The sequence below is a fragment of the Bos indicus x Bos taurus genome, chromosome 13 (assembly GCF_003369695.1).
Source record: "Bos indicus x Bos taurus breed Angus x Brahman F1 hybrid chromosome 13, Bos_hybrid_MaternalHap_v2.0, whole genome shotgun sequence".
Taxonomy (NCBI): Eukaryota; Metazoa; Chordata; class Mammalia; order Artiodactyla; family Bovidae; genus Bos; species Bos indicus x Bos taurus.
The window spans coordinates 63,404,445-63,417,687 of NC_040088.1; the positions used below are offsets into that span (position 1 = coordinate 63,404,445).

Consider the following 13,243-nt stretch of genomic DNA (forward strand, 5'->3'; position numbering starts at 1 on the left):
CCAGACCGATCCTAACCCTCCAGAGTGGGGTAATCAGTCCACATGAATCCTCTCAGATACTAACTGAATTTGTTACATGTTCAGAAATATCAATTAGCAGAACTCAAAAGTTCTGAAACTTTACCTATCTCCTGTTTCTTCTCATCACTCCAGCAGAGTAGTCAAGAACAACTAATCACCCACACATATGCCATGAAAACAAGCACCACCTGAAAGATAGTTTTCAGTATTTTAGAAAGTAACCAGATGCCCTAGTTCCCCCAGGAGTTAGGAATTTATCGACCCCAGTGTAGGACTGCATGTTCATTCAATGATGCTAATTTGGGGCAGCTTTTAAATATCCTGACCAGAAAGCTGAGGAGAAAGCCACCTAAATCCAATGATTTATTCAATATTACTGATCCTATACTTTCCACACACAGAATAGCGAGGGGATTAGAAAACAATACAGAATTTAACATTCTTTTAAAAACAATCAACATTACAAAAACTTTAAGTCTGTGAAATCAACACTGATGACTCAATTTGGAGTCTGCTATTTACAGAAGCAAAGTATTAACCACATCCCATCTTTTTAACTAGCATTCTAATAACATCTTCCATTTTATACTGAATTCTAGGGTGGGTATAATTGCTTTCATCCTCAAATGCCTGTTAACTAAAACATTGATTTGTTTCATGTGTTTTCTATTTATCAGCTAATCATCTTCAGTCCCTCATTTATTAATAAGTGACCTAAAATTATTTTCAAATGTGAACATCTCTGTAGGGCTCTTAAGCCAGCCCTGACTCCTTTGAGCCTTGATGTCCACAAATCCTGAATAGGTAACTTACAAGTCAAGTTCCTTCATCACTTCTGAAGTGTTTAATACACAACGTATTGCAAAGTCTGGATTCCGTTAAGAAAAATTTCTAATCGAAATTCAATTAGCATTTTTTATTGTACCATCAAAATAACAATAAAAAATAACAATAATTCTACCCAGCTAATATTTATGTGGAACGCAGATTCCAAGAAATCTTATTGATAATATCACCAATTACATGGTGAGATTTTTTTTTAAAGTCCTTCTACTTTATCAAGAAGGAAAGAAAAGGAGTTAATATTTATTGAGCTAAGTGTCTTCACTACACTGCACTTATATTATACAAGGTTACCTGTGGTTCAAACATGGGTTGCTGGACCACAAGGGTTGTCCTCATCAGAACTGGACGATCACCTATGCTCCCTGTGCCTCAGTTTCTTCATTTGTAAAACTGGGATTAAACACAACACCTACTTCTTTGGATCAGTTCCAGGATTAAAGGACAAAATAAAGGTAAAGTGCATAGAGGTAAACATAGCCCTCACTCTGTCCTCATAATAATTTCTAGCTTTATTATTAGTATAGGTAGGTACTGTTCCCATTTTACAGATGGAAGAAATGGAGCCTTAAAAAGAGTGTAATTTACTAGTAATGATCATACAGACTAGCGCTAGGTTTTCACGCAAAAACACAAAACTGGTGAAACAAAAATTACTCAGGCATTAAATACTACCATTCTTAAAAATACAACTTGTTCTGAAGCATCAGGAACGGCACGAATTAGGCACAGCCGGGCAGGAGCCCTGAACACGGCCGCGGCGTCCACACCCAGCGTTAGAAGGGCCCACAGGACGCGCCCACCCGGCGCCCCGGTGCCCTGCGGCGCGGCGACGCCCGGGACGCGGGGCTGGAGTCAGGGTGAGTGGTCCCGGCGTGGAGGCCCGGCAGCCGAGGCCGCTGCCGGACCAGGTCCGCGGAGGCCCGTCCGCGCCCAGCCGTCCGGTTCGCGCCCAGCCCAGCGTCCGAGTGGCGGGTCCGACTCCCGGGCCTCCGCGACAGCGGCCCCGCGAGGACAGCGCCCCTGCCGGGAAGGTCCAGGGGCGGCCGCGGCCCGACTTCCTCCCCCGCCCGAAGGCTTGGAATCCACCCGGAGGCCGCGGCCCCCACGCCTGCTCCTCCATGAGAGCCCGGCCGCTCACCAATTCCGCCGCCCGCCCTCCCGGCCGGCCGCCCTGGCCCACCTTCTCCCGCGGCGTCCGGCCCGCTCGGTCAACTCGGCCTGTGCTCCGCGGTTCCCGCTCGGCCTGTCCCGAGCTGGCGTGGCCTCCCGGGCTCGGGCGCGGCGGCGGCGGCGGCGGCGGCTCCTCCTCCTCGCGGGCGGGAGGAGGAGACTCGGCGGCGCGGGGCCGCCTCCCGGCAGGAAACGACCCCCGGGGCACCGCCTCCCTGGCGCTGCGATCCCGCTCCTCAGGCCGCCGCCGCGGCACTCGCCCTCCGGAAGCGCATTCCTCTCGGGCCGCGTCAGCCGCGCCCGCGGTGGGAGGGGGAGGGGGACAGGGAGGGGAGGGGACCGGGAGGGGGAGGGGGACTGAGGGGGAGGGGCGGGGGCCGCCGGGACAAAGGAGCGGCCCGGCTAGGCCACCGGCTCCGTCGCAACCCCGGCGGCGCCTCCTTCCTTTGCAGCCGAGGGAGAGAGGGAGGATTTTGCCGGGTCCTGCTCACCTTAATATCCTTCTCGGCCTGCCTTAGGCGCTGCTTCTCCAAAGCCCCATGTGTGTCCGGCCGGCCGGCTTTGAACCCTGGAAGCCCTGCCTCCCAGGAGCCGGCTCAGACAGACGGGGACACTTAGTCACTCACCTTGTTAAGGTTTCGTGGGGCCAAAAACGTTTCCCTCTGGAAGGGAAGTAGCTAAAGCCGATATTTTTCTGGTGGGAGGATTTGCTTACGTCTTTGAGAGAGGGGAAGACTTAAGGAGGAGACGGGTGCCAGGAAAGATGAAGAAAGTTGTAGAGGAGAAACTGGTGAGTTTGAGGAGCAGCTTTTGTTTGGTTCATCTGGAGGTCCATTTATGGGGAACTGGGAGGAGAAGGAAAGGTTCATCCTTGATACAGTTTCTGTTCATTCTCACTTTTTTTAGTAGGTGGACATGGGGGCTGGAGAAGAGACAGCTAAAAGAAGCATGGCTGGGCACATTTTGATAAGAGGATCGCAACCGCTGCCGGCCGGCATCATACTGAAACCCGGTTACTCAGAATGGGCTGCTGGCAGGCTGCCATCCTGTTAGCCGAAAATGCGCATTGCCACGTGGTGAGCTGCAGCACCCTGTTGGGAACAGAACTCGAATGATGAGATTTGTGAAACTGAGAAGCAGTGTTTGATTTGGGGAAGATTAGAAGCTGTGATGCTCATTTGACCGCCAGTCTTGAGGAAGAAAAAAAGACAACCCATCTATGGAAATGTTGCCCATTGCTCGCCAGCAAAATTAAATCTTTGGTTAGGTAATCTCTGGAAACCTCTAAAGAAACAAGAATGATTTTTCCTACTTAATGGATGAGCAAATTTAAGAGACTAAATGATGTTTCCTTATTTGGGGAATCTAAAAAAGGATACAGATGAACTTATTTACAAAACAGAAATAGTCTCACAGACATAGGAAAACAATCCCATGGTTACCAAAGGGTGACGGGGAGGAAGGATAAATTAGGAGTTTGGGATGAGCATACACACACTACTCTATATAAAACACAAATAACAAGGACCTACCGTAGAGCCCAGGGAACTATACTCAGTAACTTGTAATATAACCTATAATGGAAAAGAATCTGAAATATATTCTTTTTCAGATTCTTTTCCATATATATATTTTACAGTTTCTTTTTGGTGATATATATAACAAACTTTTCTGTACACCGGACACTAACATAACATTGTAAATCAACTATACTTAAATTTTTAAAAATTAATGTATCTATGTTAACAACCCAATGGTGCAGCTGCCAGCAGACCTCAACATTCTTGAATTTAAAGGTACTATTTATACCTTTGTTGAAAACGGATCAAAATCTATGTCTGGTCTCAACATGGATTACCATTCTGAAGTGTAGTTTATCCATGTTTGATTTGTACTACATTCCCCAGAACTTTCTTCCTTGTGTGATTTGCTACAAGAACATTATAAGATTCACATTTGCACAACATTAAACTAAATTAGGCCAAAGGCAGTGTAATAATCACCTTTTTAATCTGAGTCTCAAACACTGTTCCAGGTCACACAATAGGGGCTCAGCTAATACTGGATAAAAGAATAAATGGGTCCTTTTGCTCCCCTGGGACATCCGACTACACTAAAGTGTGAGTAGCAATTTATGTGCAGAAGTTATGAGCTTTGAGGAAATGAGAAATTAAAGAAACATAATCTCTAAGAAAAGCAGTGATTGGTCAGGAGTATGGCTGCATTCGTAATTTCAGATAAATATTCATCAAAGGACAGCTAACTATAAAATTTATGAGCGTTCCAAAGGTTGATCAGTTTTACCATGCTAAACAGAGTATCCTAGTAAGTAGGAATAGTGTAAGTCACATTGCTAAACCATGTCATGATACAACATCTATTAGTATCTTGAATTTAAGACAAATCGTATTTTACCTACACTCTTTCCCGGTTATTATAAATTGCCTTATGCCATCTCACAAGTCATTTTTATCAAATAATTAAAAGTTGACCTTTCCTTTAGTTTTGGCATCTTACTACTACATGCTCTACAAAATATGTCTTTATTCACTACTGTTTTCCAAAAGTAAGTTTTCAAAATTGCTCACCAGCAAAGACTTTACTGTTCATTTCAATCACTGTTTAACCCCCATTTCTATTAATGATTAAAGGACAGGCTTACATAAATGAAAGGAATCACTAATATTTAGTCAAGTACAAAAGAGGCTAAAGGCCTCTCTAGAAACCTGATTATCTTTTTCAGACAATGGGATCAGCATTGATTACTGACCTTTAGATCTAGTAGGCTGTATTTAATCACGTGATTATGGAATACAGGACTGGGAGTGAGTCAGTGTTGCCTCAGGAGTGGATTGCTGTCTTTCTCTTGTAGTTTGAACACTTGGGGGATGCAATCTGTCAAAGGTTACCCTGTCCAGGAAGCTACAAATCATCCCATGATAACTTAAAGCCTTTTCAGTCTTTTGAGAGTGGAAGTACCTCTATAAAAATGTAACATTTTACAGGCAAATATGTTAGTACACATTCATTTACAAATGATTTTCCAACTGCAGTAATCAAACTTGGGCAAGACTCCATGGAGGTAGAGCAAAGGGTGAATGCCTGCATAGTGAGGAGTATGGACCCCAGAACAAAAATGTTTTGGTCTTGACCACTGGCTGGCACATTCTGGCTTAACCCAGACCAGATCAACTTTAAATAAGCTGGGTGACTTTGTGTCCCAGCATGTTCAAGTTACCCCCAATGTGTCTGTTACCCAAGCATAATTATTAATAGCACCCCTTTTCATTCTCAAAAGTACATCCTGATATGGATGGTAGATTATATCATCACCCTATAAGTAAGCGTGTCCAGCCAATGAGGTATGAAAAAAGTAATTTTAGCAGTTCAAAGGGGATTCATAGGGACACATTGCAAATCACATCCCAGGTTTATAGGTGAAGACCAATTCCAATACTGATCTTCAGGAAAAAAAGTTGTGTGAGGATGAGTGAAATTAATTAGGCAGCTCCTGAGTAGGGACTTCCCAGGTGGCTCAGTGGTAAAGAATCCACCTGCCAATGCAAGAGACTCAGGTTTGATCCTTGGGTTGGGAAGATCCCCTGAAGGAGGAAATGGCAACCCACTCCAGTATTCTTGCCTGGAAAATCCCATGGACAGAGGAATATGGCAGGCTATAGTCCATGGGGTCGCAAAGAGTCAGACACGACTGAGTGTGCACACACATAAAGTCCAAGGAAGGTGTTTAGGTGAGTCATGAGGGTGATGGAAGAGAACACTGGGGGGAGAGTTAGACACTCATATCCTAGATAATTTTGGAATTTGGAGGGTTTCCTTTTATTTTGGAAAAACAGAATAATGTAACATCTTTAACACATGCGATGAAGATGTCCTTCTAGGAGATTTAATGAAAGAAAACTCTTGAAAGTAGCTTGGCTGATCAACAGATTTGGGTTTAAAATACCATTGTAAATGTATATAATGGTTTCTGGAGCAGATTGATTGCCAGTAGCTGGGTAAGTGTTCCCTGGTGACTCAGCAGTGAAGAATCCGCTGCCAGTGCAGATGTGGATCTGATCCCTGGGTCAGGAAGATCCCCTGGAGAAAGAAATGGCAAACCACTCCAGTATTCTTGCCTGGGAAATCCCATGGATAGAGGAGCCTGGCGGGCTACAGTCCATGGGGTCTCATAGAGCCAGACAGGACTTAAAGCAACTAAACAATGACAAAGTTAAGTTTTCAGCTACTTTCCTAAAAACTGTTTCTATAGAGTGATCTGGATACATTTTTCTCATCTACCACCTCCAGCTAATTAGAATGTAAAACCCTTAAATGTAAATAAAGATGAGCAGATGGGGTTGGAAGGAATAGAAGTCTCTGATAATTCTCAGTAACACATATGTTGATGAGCTTCTGAATCATAACTTCATTCCCTTTTCCTAAGACACTGAACTGCCTCTATTAAAATGTGAATCTGTGTGTCCGAGTTTAAAAAAAATAGCCCTGGAAATTATTAACACTTTGAAAATAAAGAAAGGGTAAGCTAGTCCTCCAGTTCCTCCTTTTTCTGTTGCCAAGAATATAAATAACATACAAATAATGAAATATTGCAAAGAAACTGGAAGATCATTTATTTTGCAACTTCTTATTTTTGTTTTGGGGACTTGGAGTGACCGCTGCTTAACACCCTGTTATAATTGCCAGAGGAACCAAGAGTTTGCTACAAGGTGGTCAGTAGTTGGATCAGCAATTGTGTATGTGTGGTATGCAACAGTATTATTGGATTAACCCATCCTGAGGCTTTATTTAGTGCTTTATTCCTTTGCTTATTTAAAAGTAAGGTGGAAAAGTGTCAGGACAGTTTGTCCTTCTAGCTTAGGCCTAGCCATTGAGTCTTTTCCTTTTCTAGATAGTTCACAGTTGCTAGGTTATGGCTCTGAATATGGGTCACATATGAGTAAGGCTGCCTCAACTGTTCAGCTTCCTGTTTTCCATATATAGCATCCCCTTGTTTCTTTCTTTTTTTTTTTTGCTCAGTCCATGGAGTTACTGCCTCTGCTGGGTGTGAGCATTCCCTGCCAGCTTTCAGATGCTGAACATTTTTAAGAGCCCAGAGGGAACAGTGTTTTTAGGCAGCTCTTTTCAGACACTGAGTTTCTTCAGCTGGAGAAGGGAATGTGCCTTCCCAAATAAGAATGAAAAATATGCCAAACATAAGCAGTTGAATAGCACTGGAGTTATTTTTAGGAACTAAGGTCACTCGGTACAGGAAATGATGGTGCTACCAGCGAGTTATGGCTAGAGACTATGAAACAACATAATTTCTCTCCTCATTGAACTACTTTTTAAATTATCTTCAGAAAATCTGGCAATTTGAATTAGGAGAAGCTTGATTTTAGGCCAGATTTATTGGAGAGTGGGACAAGTAGGTTAGTAGAAAGGTGTGTTTGTTTGGTAAGTAATATAGCTCTCCTCTCCCAAATTAGTTCCCATCACATTTTGTCTAAGATTGAGTTCTTGCTGTACGCCTGTGTTTGGGAAATGATGAATCCACAGACCCCCACAACTGGAGACTATTTCACTTAAACATATAGATCTGCATTTTTGCAGATGTTTCTAGTTTTAATGGGATTTTAATCCCAAAAGATTAATGCAAAGAAATAGAGGAAAACAACAGAATGGGAAAGTCTAGAGATCTCTTCAAGAAATCAGAGATACCAAAGGAACATTTCATGCAAAGATGGGCTCGATAAAGGACAGAAATGGTATGGACCTAACAGAAGCAGAAGATATTAAGAAGAGATGGCAAGAATACAGAGGAACCATACAAAAAAGATCTTCACGACCCAGATAATCACGACGGTGTGCTCACTGACCTAGAGCCAGACATCCTGGAATGTGAAGTCAAGTGGGCCTTAGAAAGCATCACTATGAACAAAGCTAGTGGAGGTGATAGAATTCCAGTTAAGCTATTCCAAATCCTGAAAGATGATGCTGTGAAAGTGCTGCACTCAATATGCCAGCAAATTTGGAAAACTCAGCAGTGGCCACAGGACTGGAAGAGGTCAGTTTTCATTCCAGTCCCAAAGAAAGGCAATGTCAAAGAATGCTCAAACTATCGCACAATTGCACTCATCTCACACGCTAGTAAAGTAATGCCCAAAATTCTCCAAGCCAGGCTTCAGCAATATGTGAACCGTGAACTTCCTGATGTTCAAGCTGGTTTTAGAAAAGGCAGAGGAACCAGAGATCAAATTGCCAACATCTGCTGGATCATCAAAAAAGCAAGAGAGTTCCAGAAAAACATCTATTTCTGCTTTATTGACTATGCCAAAGCCATTGACTGTGTGGATCACAATAAACTGTGGAAAATTCTGAAAGAGATGAGAATACCAGACCACCTGACCTGCCTCTTGAGAAATTTGTATGCAGGTCAGGAAGCAACAGTTAGAACTGGACATGGAACAACAGACTGGTTCCAAATAGGAAAAGGAGTACATCAAGGCTGTATATTGTCACCCTGCTTATTTAACTTATATGCAGAGTACATCATGAGAAACGCTGGGCTGGAAGAAACACAAGCTGGAATCAAGATCGTGGGGAGAAATATCAATAACCTCAGATATGCAGATGACGCCACCCTTATGGCAGAAAGTGAAGAGGAACTAAAAAGCCTCTTGATGAAAGTGAAAGTAGAGAGTGAAAAAGTTGGCTTAAAGCTCAACATTCAGAAAACGAAGATCATGGCATTTGGTCCCATCACTTCATGGGAAATAGATGGGGAAACAGTGGAAACAGTGTCAGACTTTATGTTTTTGGGCTCCAGAATCACTGCCGATGCTGACTGCAGCCATGAAATTAAAAGACATTTACTCCTTGGAAGGAAAGTTATGACCAACCTAGATAGCATATTCAAAAGCAGAGACATTACTTTGCCAACAAAGGTTCGTCTAGTTAAGGCTATGGTTTTTCCTGTGGTCATGTATGGATGTGAGAGTTGGACTGTGAAGAAGGCTGAGCACCAAAGAATTGATGCTTTTGAACTGTGGTGTTGGAGAAGACTCTTGAGAGTCCCTTGGACTACAAGGAGATCCAACCAGTCCATTCTGAAGGAGATCAGCCCTGGGTGTTCTTTGGAAGGAATGATGCTGAAGCTGAAACTCCAGTACTTTGGCCACCTCATGGGAAGAGTTGACTCATTGGAAAAGACTCTGATGCTGGGAGGGATTGGGGGCAAGAGGAGAAGGGGACAACAGAGGATGAGATGGCTGGATGGCATCACTGACTCGATGGATGTGAGTCTGGGTGAACTCCGGGAGTTGGTGATGGACAGGGAGGCCTGGCGTGCTGGGATTCATGGGGTCGCAAAGAGTCGGACACGACTTATCGACTGATCTGATCTGATCTGATATTAAACACAGATATGATCAGTCCCTTTTATAGACCAGGAGCCTAAACACATTTTTCTTGTTGCTGTTGTGGCCCTGGAATCTTGATTTGTGTACTAGTCATATCTATAACAACTTTTTATTCATCAGATACACCACTAAATATTTTGCACTAACAAGATTTTCCCTACAGTATTATATTTTTTAAAATTTTATTTTATTTTTAAACTTTACATAATTGTATTAGTTTTGCCAAATATCAAAATGAATCCGCCACAGGTATACATGTGTTCCCCACCCTGAACCCTCCTCCCTCCTCCCTCCCCATACCATCCCTCTGGGTCATCCCAGTGCACTAGCCCCAAGCATCCAGTATCGTGCATCGAACCTGGACTGGCATCTCGTTTCATACATGATATTTTACATGTTTCAATGCCATTCTCCCAAATCTTCCCACCCTCTCCCTCTCCCTCTCCCACAGAGTCCATAAGACTGTTCTATACATCAGTGTTTCTTTTGCTGTCTCGTACACCGGGTTATTGTTACCATCTTTCTAAATTCCATATATATGCGTTATTATACTGTATTGGTGTTTTTCCTTCTGGCTTACTTCACTCTGTATAATAGGCTCCAGTTTCATCCACCTCATTAGAATTGATTCAAATGTATTCTTTTTAATGGCTGAGTAATACTCCATTGTGTATATGTACCATAGCTTTCTTGTCCATTCATCTGCTGATGGACATCTAGGTTGCTTCCATGTCCTGGCTATTATAAACAGTGCTGCGATGAACATTGGGGTACACGTGTCTCTTTCCCTTCTGGTTTCCTCAGTGTGTATGCCCAGCAGTGGGGTTGCTGGATCATAAGGCAGTTCTATTTCCAGTTTTTTAAGGAATCTCCACACTCTTCTCCATAGTGGCTGTACTAGTTTGCATTCCCACCAACAGTGTAAGAGGGTTCCCTTTTCTCCACATCCTCTCCAGCATTTATTATTTGTAGACTTTTGGATCGCAGCCATTCTGACTGGTGTGAAATGGTACCTCATAGTGGTTTTGATTTGCATTTCTCTGATAATGAGTGATGTTGAGCATCTTTTCATGTGTTTGTTAGCCATCTGTATGTCTTCTTTGGAGAAATGTCTATTTAGATCTTTGACCCATTTTTTATTGGGTCATTTATTTTTCTGGAGTTGAGCTGTAGGAGTTGCTTGTATATTTTTGAGATTAGTTGTTTGTCGGTTGCTTCATTTGCTATTATTTTCTCCCATTCTGAAGGCTGTCTTTTCACCTTGCTAATAGTTTCCTTTGATGTGCAGAAGCTTTTAAGGTTAATTAGGTCCCATTTGTTTATTTTTGCTTTTATTTCCAATATTCTGGGAGGTGGGTCATAGAAGATCCTGCTGTGATGTATGTCAGAGAGTGTTTTGCCTATGTTCTCCTCTAGGAGTTTTATAGTTTCTGGTCTTACATTGAGATCTTTAATCCATTTTGAGTTTACTTTTGTGTATGGTGTTAGAAAGTGTTCTAGTTTCATTCTTTTACAAGTGGTTGACCAGATTTCCCAGCACCACTTGTTAAAGAGATTGTCTTTAATCCATTGTATATTCTTGCCTCCTTTGTCAAAGATAAGGTGTCCATATGTGCGTGGATTTATCTCTGGGCTTTCTATTTTGTTCCATTGATCTATATTTCTGTCTTTGTGCCAGTACCATACTGTCTTGATAACCCCACAGTATTATTTAGCCTGTAGGAGGTAGAACAGTGAAAGTCTTCTGTGATCAAACCACATGACTAAAAAGTGTGCTGTTTGTGTTTACTGTTCAAGGTATAATAAATTTCAAAGAGAAACCAGAATATTTTATGTCAAATTTTCAACTTATATCAGTTCGATTCAGTCGGTCAGTCATATCCAACTCTTTGTGACCCCATGGACTGCAGTACCCCAGGCCTCCCTGTCCATCACCAACTCCAGGAGTTTACTCAAACTCATGTCCATTGAGTCGATGATGCCATCCAACCATCTCATCCTTTGTCATCCGCTTCTCCTCCCCGCTTCAATCTTTCCCAGCATCAGAGTCTTTTCAAGGGACTCAACTTATATACTAGGATTTAAATGCCTTCCAATTATATGTAAAAATCACCCTGATTGAAAACTATGGTACATTTTTTATTAGATTGAGAACAATTCTAAGTTAATTTTAATTATACTTCCTAAGAGTATTTTCCACCTAGTATTAAGAATAACCAGCCCTGTATCTCTTCTCCTTTAGGATTTCTGCATTGTTGTTGGCTGATGTCATAGACTTTTTGGTCTATGATTACAAGAATTCCCTATTTATAACTGCTTATGGCTGCCACATGCCTAAAATGTCAGTTAAACTGTTTCTTCCTTTACAGTCAGAACATTGGCTACATAAATGGAACTCTTCAGTTAAAATTTCACCAGTAGGGAGAAAATATTTTCAAAAGATATATCTGATAAAGGACTATTATCCAAAGTATACAGAAAAATCTTAAAACTTAATAATAAGAAAACAACTTGATTAAAAAATGGGCCAAAGATCTTAACAGGTACTTCACCAAAGGAGATTCACAGAAGCAGAGGAAGAGATGCTCTACATCATATGTCACTGTTACTGTTCAGTCTCACTCAGTCATGTCCAACTCTTTGCAACCCCATGGACTGCAGCACACCAGGCTTCCCTGTCCATCACCAACTCCCTGAGCCTGTTCAAATTCATGTCCATTGAGTCAGTGATGCCATCCAACCATCTCATCCTCTGTCGTCCCCTTCTCCTCCCGTCTTCAAACTTTCCTAGCATCAGGGTCTTTTCCAATGAGTCAGCTCTTCACATCAGGTGGCCAAAGCATTGGAGCTTCAGCTTCAGCATCAGTCCTTCCAATGAATATTCAGGTTTTGATTTCCTTTACGATGGCTTTGTTGGATCTCCTTGCAGTCCAAGGGACTCTCAAGAGTCTTCTCCAACACCACAGTTCAAAAGCATCAGTTCTTCGGTACTCAGCCTTTTATGGTCCAACTCTCACACCTGTACATGACTACTGGAAAAACTATAGCTTGACTGTATGGACCTTTGTTGGCAAAGTGATGTCTCTGTTTTTTAATATGCTGCCTAGGTTTTTCATAGTTTTCCATCCAAGGAACAAGTGTCTTTTTATTTCATGGCTGCAGTCACCATCCATTAGGGAAATTCCAATTAAAACAACAATGCGACACCACTACATACTTCCTAGAATGGTTAAAATCTGGAACACTAATACTACCAATGCTGGTGAGGATCTAGAGCAACAGGAGCTCTCATTCATTGCTGGTGGGAATGGAAAATGGTATAGCCACTTTGGAAGAGTTTGGCAGTTTCTTACAAAATTAAATATACTCTTACTATAGCATCTAGCAATCACCCTCCTTGGTATCTCTTCAAAGGAGTTCAAAAAATGTCTGCCAGAAAACCTGAAAACAGATGTTTATACTGACTTATTCATAATTGCCAAACCCTGTAAGCAACCAAGATGATTTTCAGTTAGTGAATGGATAAATAAACCATGGTACATCCAGACATTATTCATTGCCAAAAAGAGCTGTCAAGCCATGAAAAGACATGGGGGAAACTTAAATGCATATTACTAAGTGAAAGAAGCCAGTTTGAAAAGACTACATCATGATAATACCAATTGTGTGACATTCGGGAAATGACAAAATTGATTAAATGAATTTAATACATCCATGGAATGAAATAATCTACAGCTTTAAAAAGATGAGTTAGACCTGAATTCACTGATTATGAAAAGATATTTGAT

The 13,243-nt window shown here is 42.1% G+C and overlaps 1 protein-coding gene and 1 long non-coding RNA gene across 4 annotated transcripts in view; one reads left to right on the plus strand and one right to left on the minus strand.

Moving 5' to 3' along the window:
- Positions 1-2,697, minus strand: part of ITGB1 (integrin subunit beta 1) — a 43,625-nt gene extending 40,928 nt beyond the window's left edge. The window contains exon 1 of one of the 3 annotated variants that reach the window (XM_027560010.1): positions 2,529-2,697. The gene's annotated coding sequence lies outside the window, so the exon portion shown is untranslated. Of the gene's footprint in view, positions 1-2,047; positions 2,331-2,528 lie in introns of those variants that run through there. The other 2 variants (XM_027560009.1, XM_027560008.1) reach the window with 2 other exon arrangements.
- On the plus strand, positions 2,407-4,704 carry LOC113903614. Its single transcript, XR_003514206.1, has 2 exons — positions 2,407-2,827; positions 2,944-4,704. It is a non-coding gene; the product is annotated as an uncharacterized LOC113903614 (long non-coding RNA).
- The last annotated feature ends 8,539 nt before the right edge of the window (positions 4,705-13,243 follow it).